The sequence below is a fragment of the Alligator mississippiensis genome, chromosome 6, assembly GCF_030867095.1.
Source record: "Alligator mississippiensis isolate rAllMis1 chromosome 6, rAllMis1, whole genome shotgun sequence".
NCBI classification, from domain to species: domain Eukaryota; kingdom Metazoa; phylum Chordata; order Crocodylia; family Alligatoridae; genus Alligator; species Alligator mississippiensis.
In genome coordinates this window covers 89,839,050-89,847,182 of record NC_081829.1, presented here as the reverse complement: position 1 = coordinate 89,847,182, position 8,133 = coordinate 89,839,050, and positions in this window count along the sequence as shown.

Below are 8,133 nucleotides of genomic sequence, written 5' to 3'. Positions count from 1 at the left end.
CAGTGGCACTGCAGGAAAAAAAGGCTTAGAAATGACAGTGGATCTCTAAATTGCACAGGAATTAACTTTGGACACTATAGAAAAAAAAATACACAAAACCCAAAATTAAACAAAAAAACCCATCAACCCCAGCACAGGCAACTGATGTGGGGGGCACATGCCCTCCCCCCCTCCCCCCCCAAGATCAGCCCTCAAAAGTTCTGGGTGGCCCCTTGATGCACCCAACTCGGCACTGCTCAGGACAGGACCAGGCGCGGAGCTGATCCCCGCCGCCCAACTGTACAGTGGGGGACTGGATTGAGATGTGCATCATAGGTAGGACACAGGATGTAATTAGTCTGTTCTCCTTGATACGGGGAGGGAGGAGGGACTCAGCTGCAGGACAGCTACTCCTCGCTTAACGCCGCGGTTACGTTCTTGAGAAATGTGACTTTAAGCAAAACAATGTTAAGCAAATCCAATTATGTCACAGTAATTACCTACTAGCAGGCGGCGGCCAAACAACATTATAACCGACTTTAAAACAAGTATGTTCTCTAATAGATCTGCGACATCATAACAAAACAGCGTTAACCAGGATGACGTTCAGCGAGGAGTACCCGTACTGTGTCCAGTTTTGGACACTATAGGAAAGATGTAGACAAACCAAACTCAAAAGAATGAGGAGAGGTTTAGGAGTCATGGACCTGTGGAAAAAGCCTGAAGGAAGCCAAGAAAGAGAGAAAGTGGGGGTGAAATGGTACATGGTAACGTTAACCAAGTATTTTTCTTGCCTGTTGGAGAAGAGCAAATAGTTAATAGGCTTGGAGTATGGAAAAGAAAATTAAAGAGAAGAAGAAAAAGGCTAGATATTAGGAAATAGGCAGGCAAGTTTCCTTAGGTGAATCTGATATCTTTTATTAGATCAACCCAAATGGTTGAAGAATAGTTATTAAGTAAGCTTTCGGGTTCAAAAACCCTTTGTCAGGCTAAGGAAGTTTCTGCAGTTGGTGTGTGCTCTTCCTGGATGGGATGAAAAGTAAAGAAGCCAGAGGCTGGGCTGGTCTGCATACAAGACAGGTAGTCAGTGAAAATGTAGATGGAGGAGTCAATGGGTGAGAGACAGGCGGGGAGGGGGGGGGGTGGAAAGAGAGAGAGAAGGGTGATGAATAGTGGAGAGATACCTGGGGAGTCAGATGTCAGGTAGGTTATAATGTGTCATAAATCCAATGTCTATATTTAGTCCATGATTTTTAGTACCCAGCAGGTTGATGAAATGGAGCTCATAGGCTCGTCTCTGGGACGTGTTGTGTAAATTTCCCTTGAGGATCAGGACTGAGAGATTGGAGAGAGAGTGGCCCTCCTGTGAGAGATGTGCCCCCACCGGTAATTGGGTGTTTCTGTCTTTGATGGATTTCCGGTGTGCGCTCATTCTGGTGCACGGTTGTTGTTTGGTCTCTCCTACGTATTTTCCATCAAGGCATTTGGTGCATTGGATGAGATATATTACATTTCTGGAGGTGCAGCTGTAAGATGCAAGGATGCTGATGGCTCTGTTGCGGGGTGTAGTCATTGTGGGGTGGTGGAGATGTGTCGGCAGGTTTTGCATTTCTTGTCCTGGCACGGTCTGGATCCTTTTGGTGTGTTCTGGACTTGAGGAAGTTTGCTTCTGGTGATGAGGTTGGTGAGGTTCAGTGCTCGTCTGAAGGCTAGGATGGGGGGCTCTGGGAAGATCTTTTTAAGAATAGGGTCTCTGCCTAGTATGGGTTGCAATTGTTTAAGGATTTTCCGTACAGGTTCAAGGGAGGGGTGATAGGTCATAACCAGCGGTGTGTGATTTGTGGGGGGTGTTCTTCTGTACTGCAGCAGAAGTAGAGAAGCCTATGAACTCCACTTCATCAACCTCCTGGATACTAAAAATCATGGACTAAATATAGACATTGGATTTATGATACATTATAACCTGCCTGACATCTGACTCCCCAGGTTTCTCTCCACTATTCATCCCCCTTCTCTCTCTCTTCTCTTCCCCCACCCCCGGTCTCTCACCCATTGACTCCTCCATCTACATTTTCACTGACTACCTGTCTTGTATGCAGACCAGCCCAGCCGCTGGCTTCTTTACTTTTCATCCCATCCAGGAAGAGCACACACCAACTTCTGAAACTTCCTCAGCCTGACAAAGGGTTTTTGAACCCAAAAGCTTGCTTAATAACTCTTCTCCAACCATTTGGGTTGGTCTAATAAAAGATATCTGATTCACCCAAGGAACCTTGTCTGCCTATGTCCTTACACCAACACGGCTACAACCTCCACCCCTGCAGATATTAGGAAAAGCTTTTCGACTTTTAGAGATAGTTAAGCAAAGGTTAGACAAGCATAGGTCAGGGATGGTCTGAATATATTTGGGCCCATCTCATTGCAAGGGATGGGATAAATGATCTTTTGAGATCTCTTCCAGCCCTACATTTCTAGGATTCATGTTATTCAAATGTCAAGAGCCAAATTCTATATTTGAGTTCACTCCCATAAGGGGGAACTCATCCCAGAGTAGACAGCTATTGCACATAGACTACGGACCATGTCAGTCCCATTCTGTCCCTCCCCAAATATATTTTGAATGAGAGCTAAAAAGTACACACAGGTCTTCGGCTGGTCAAAAGAGTAGAGTCGTTGTACACAAGATCTCAAGGTCATAGCTGGCAGTCTCTGCTTATGTTGAGTCAGTGCAACCAACAGTCTTACATCCCCTCTGGAAAAAAACAACCTTACTGAAATATTGACTTAAGTTGTTTTTCTTCCCAGGTCTACCTTTTGTGGCAATGAAACGGTGACATATGAAGTTCCCCAGCTACTTAAGCCTTGCAAAAAATCACTGGACGTTGCTACCGTATGAGCGGCATACATAGCTGTATGAGACCTATCCTCTCCAATGGGTTCATTTTACACATAGTTATTAAAATAAAATGCATTTTTAACCTGAACGATGACTGGTTGCTCAGCTTTGTGTAAGTGTGCTTTTGCAGGTAAAAAGTCATTGCTTCCGAAATTTCTCCAATTACACTTTTACTGTGAGACAGCGAGCGAGGGGGGGCAACCTAAGGTTTGATATGAGCTCATCAAAATACACCATCACACACAAAAATACTAGTAAAGTGGCAGAAATAAACAGGAGCAATTTGTCTGTGTGTTGCATTAGCATTTGTCAGATTTTCTCTGTTCTGAATGCATGTGAAACGCTGGTTAATTCACTTGCAAGACCAAAGTCACCACTCTTAAGGTTTAATTCACCACAGTCCTGATTTCCCACCAGTGTCCTCTCCTCCTCCCCTCCCCCCTTCACTAACTCCTACTAATTAGTTGCTACAAAATAATTAGTTATTAACAGCATTCCCCTTGCAGCGGCGAATGAACCAGTTTTAATGTGTGATGGGAACATCCTCCTTGCAATTTGCACTGCTGTCTTCAAGCATTCAAATAACACATTGCAACCTTACATTCAAGGCAAAAAACATGCACAAGGTACAACAAGAAGCAGAAACAACTCAGGTCACCCGGCTTGTGATAGTCCTTCACATGCTGCAGTCTCAACACAAGCAGAAAACATCCCTGCACTTATGCAGGGCATGATGCAGGTGGCAGGATTCACCGCAGCCCCCTGGCCATGCGGAGAGCAGGGGCACCAGAAATAAATGTCATTCGTGCGACCTCTTCCCTAAGCAGCCAGATGGAGCGGCCAGCCTGGCCGTCCCACATGGGTTATATAGCACGTGGCCACCCTGCCCTTCTCACTTGGGTCTGCATCCTTCACATCCCTTTCCTGCTGGCTTGCAGTGCCAGCCCTGGACAGCCCCAAGGCTGGGACCAACACAGCAGGCTGCTCCGCACTGGAGGGCTGTGACCAAGGGGTCTGCGCTCTCTCCTGCCCCCAACTTAGAAGTGCCCAGGATTTGCCCTTTAGCAAACCCCTCTTTTGCAATACAGCATTTGGAGGAGGGACGACTTCTCAGCCCTATGTCCCCACACACGCTGAGAGCAAACAGGCAGGGTTGGCTTATCACTAGGTTACACTGGGTTTTTTCCAGGAGCACCTGGTGTCACTCCCACCCCTGCAAGAGAACCCCCTGGAGATGCAGAGACAGAAAGCAAAGACTTGGGTGGGACAACACACCTGAGGGGAAAGAGCCCTTGGAGGGGCCAAGCCCAAATAGCATCTCACAGCCAAACCCGTTCTGCGAGCCCTGCTTGCAAACTAGACTAAGGGGCAAGACAAATGCATGGTGCAAAGGTCCCCCACTTCCTCCCCTCCACTCCCCAGCCTGCTGCTGCACAGTCCCAAAGGCCCAGACGTGCTCTTACCTCCTTCTCTCAGTCTTTTCAAGTTCCTGGGAGCACAGAAAGAAGCAGGGAGACCCTCAGCTCCCAGTTGAAGGACACCATGTTGGGATCGTATGCAGGCCTGGAGGCTGCAAGCAGGCTCATATAGCCTTGCACAGCACCTCCTGGGGGCAGAAGCCCAGTACTGCAGTCTCACACATGGGCCTAGGGCACCCTGCCGCGTGGTGTTCTCAGCCCTGAGCGAGGTGCTTGGGTGGCCTGCTCGGTGCGTGGGGAGAGTCGGACCCTGAGAACAAAGCCAGCACAGCCATGCTAAGCAAAATGTTAGGAAATGAGGAGCGGAGAGCTGTGCTTAACTTAAGCCTGACCCTTTCTAGGGCTGAGGTGTCTTCTAGCTTGCACCTGCTGACTCTCACACCTGTATCCAGGCTCTCGAAACTCAGGGTGCAAGCAGCAAGGGGCACATTGCAAAGTGCAGGTTTCCTTGTTTCAGCCCCTTTCTCTGTTGTATTTGGTTAACAGAGTCTCTGAGGGCTTCTACGCCACGGCTGTAGTTGAGACATTACTAAGCTACCTCCAGTATAATGCAAAGTTACTCTGGAAGCAATGAGTTCAGCCCAGCCTAGTATTTACTCTGTTCTTCAGGGCTGTGCTGAGCCACATGCTGCCTTGGCTGAACTATTTGCAGAACGCAGACTAGCTCATCTAAAGCTAGTTTGAGTCTATCTATACAGTGACTGTGGTGTAGACATACACCAAAGCCATATCAAGTCACACATATACCCAGCATAACACCTACCCCTTGAGAATCAGCTGCAATGAGTTACAGGTGTTCCTAGAAAAATATAGGTTATTATCAAAGAAATTACCCTCCCCCCCCACTCATTAATGTGGGAAGAAGGTTATGCCCTACTTAATTTCCTAGGAAAAGCTCTCAAATGTTATCCTCCATAGTTGGACCTAAAGCACTGTTGTGCTTTTACCATACGTCCCATGATATTTACTGATTTTTGCAGAGCCCGCAAGCTGGGATCAGGTGATTGATTTTTAAAGTGAGCTTCCAGCATTCATCTTCACAGAGAAAAGCCTGGAAACCTGAGCCCTAAATGTGCCAGCACAATAAAGCATATAAAAATATTAATTTTATATTTTATTTTTAACTTTAATTCTCAGGGTTTTTTACATCTCAGTATTTAAGATGATTTGGGGGGCATGGCATGATTTTTTTCCTGCTTAGGCTTGATAATACTGCTGTATACCCTGAACAGTGCATGTAAAAGGAGCAGTGTTCAAAGTTCATTCCATTCTCTGGATCTCCCAGTGAATTTCCTCTTATCACTTTTTTAAGCCCCAGACCTGCAAATACTTATATGTACATTTAACTTCATGCACATCACAACTCCATTTGAAATCAATAGGACTGCTCTCTATTTGGTAATTTGAACCATCCAGCAAGCCACACACGCGTATCAACCTCATCGTTTACATGCCTGAACTCATACGTGTGAAAATAAACACATAGGTAAGTGTCTTTAGAATCAGAGTCCTGCATTGCAGAGTCAAGGATGCAGACGCAGAGTCAAGGACTTTGGGGTCCATTAGATCAGCTGGTCTGTGCTCTTCTATAACACCGAACCACAAATTTCTATGTGGAGCCAGTACCCTGTGTGTGATGAAAGACAATCTTCCAGAATGACAGGCATCTCTGAAAAAAATGCGTTTAGCATTTCAAAAAACAAACCTGGAAAATCTTTTTAAGTTCTGCAAAGTTTGATTTTAGCAATCAGGCTGACGCCGCTAGAGTTCAAGGCGTGGGCATTCTTTGTCAAGCAAAAAGATAAGCTAAATTACACAATGGAAATCCAAAACATGTTAATCTTTTCCCTGTTCCCTTCCTGTACCTACACTTGGAAGGATGTGGTTATTTATATTTAACTGCTATTTTGATAGCAATAGAAACAACACATTTGAAATCTGGAATTAACAGGAATAAAATTCTTAATAAACCATATAGTAGAGCCTCTAAAAACGGCTATGCAAAATCACCAGTGAAATCACACGCAATCCTAGGGTCTTAAGAAAGCTGTATTCATGGGTAGAGGAGGAAATCATAAACAGGCTGATCTGCACCTACACCTGCATCAAAAGGGGCTTGTTCCTATTAGTGGGTGCATGGAATTACTCCCTTCTTGCATTCATTCCCCTTTCACACTTTCTAACAACATCTCTAAGAGGTTTATTCCCCCTTGAATTCAAATTCTGGTTGCTCCTGTTATCATCTTCCTCAAATCCTCCTTTCCACTGCCCACTTCCAAGAGTAACAAGGCCCAAACAACTCTGATGTAACTTAAAACAGCCTAAGCGCTGCTCTCACTGACAGACTGTAGTGATCCTGTTCACGGTCAGCTCTTCCCACCAGTGCTCATTCAGAGTCCTCCGGGTTGCAGCCCTGCCCACTTCTCAAAAGGTCTTCTGGGCAGAGGGTGGGTTGAGCAGTGTAGATCCAACCTGAACACAGGCTGAGGATTTGACCAGTAACTGGATTTGCTAATGAGAATGACAAGGAGAGCCTTAGAGCAGTTACAACGGGAACCCACTGAACTCTGCCCACACTGGCACCTAAAATACAGGAGCTGCCCCTCTCTGGTATCATTCTTCGTGCGGACACACCAAGCCTCCCATTCTGCAACCTCGTCCACACCATGCAAATAAGCCCACTTGCAGACATGGCAAAACATAGAGTAAAGCTGGCCAAACTGTGCCCCTATCAAAGACCAGAACAACCGCACTGAACCCATTAAAACTTTGCTCTTGTCGATGTTGGCAGCTTGGTATGTGCGCAGCTGGTGACCTTTGATTCCTTCCCACAAGTCGAGATTAGGGAGTATCACCACGTGAAAGGACACATAGCTCTAAGATACAGTTTATGGGCATCACAAGGTTGACAAAGCGTGTAAGTGCAATTCAGTCCGTGCAGTGCCTGTGTATTTCTTCATCCCACTCAGGCTCTTCCTATCAGGCAATGGTTTCCAGCCTTCACTGGCCCACAGACAACACTGAGCAAGCAGCATCTTGCAGGCAACACTGTAGTTTGCTCTCCCTTTCACCCTCATTTATCAGAGGGTCTCATTGGCCAAGGCAGACAAGGTTCTTCAGGTAAATCTTTTGTTAGACCGATTCAAATAGCTGGAAAAATTCTTCCTAGCAAACTTTTGGGTATAAATACCCTTCACCAGACTGTGAGCGCATCTGCAGTTGGTGTGTGCTCTTCCTAGGTGGAATGAGTAGTAAAGAAGCCAGAAGCACATTTTGCCTAGGAGCCACGAGCTGGGGGCCACTGTTGGTGGGTTTAGAGGAGACTCAGGTAGTCTGACAGCCGGCTGGTCCTGTCCACTTCCACCTTTCAAACCTTTCTTTACAGGAAGAGCTACAACCGTTCTGCATGATACAAACCTCCTGGATTAGAGCAGCCATACCTGTGGCCACACAGCAGTGCTGGAGGGTATTTTAGAGGTGTACGTGCTTCCAGCATGCTTGACTGCAGAGGGGCAACACAGATGGGCAAGTATGCACCAGCCCCAGCAAGAGGGGCTCAGGCACCCTCAGGAGACAGACAGGTGCTGTGCTAACACCAGCATTAATTTACATCAGCTTTGTACATCCTGCTTTGTATGCATCAGCCCCATCCTTTCCTGATTTCCCCCAACACATTCAACGTCCCACCTGCCCTATGTCACACCCCATACTCCACCCCCTAATTCTCACAGCCTGAGTCCCAGCTCCTCTCCTCTTCCCCAGCAGCACTCTCCCTAATTC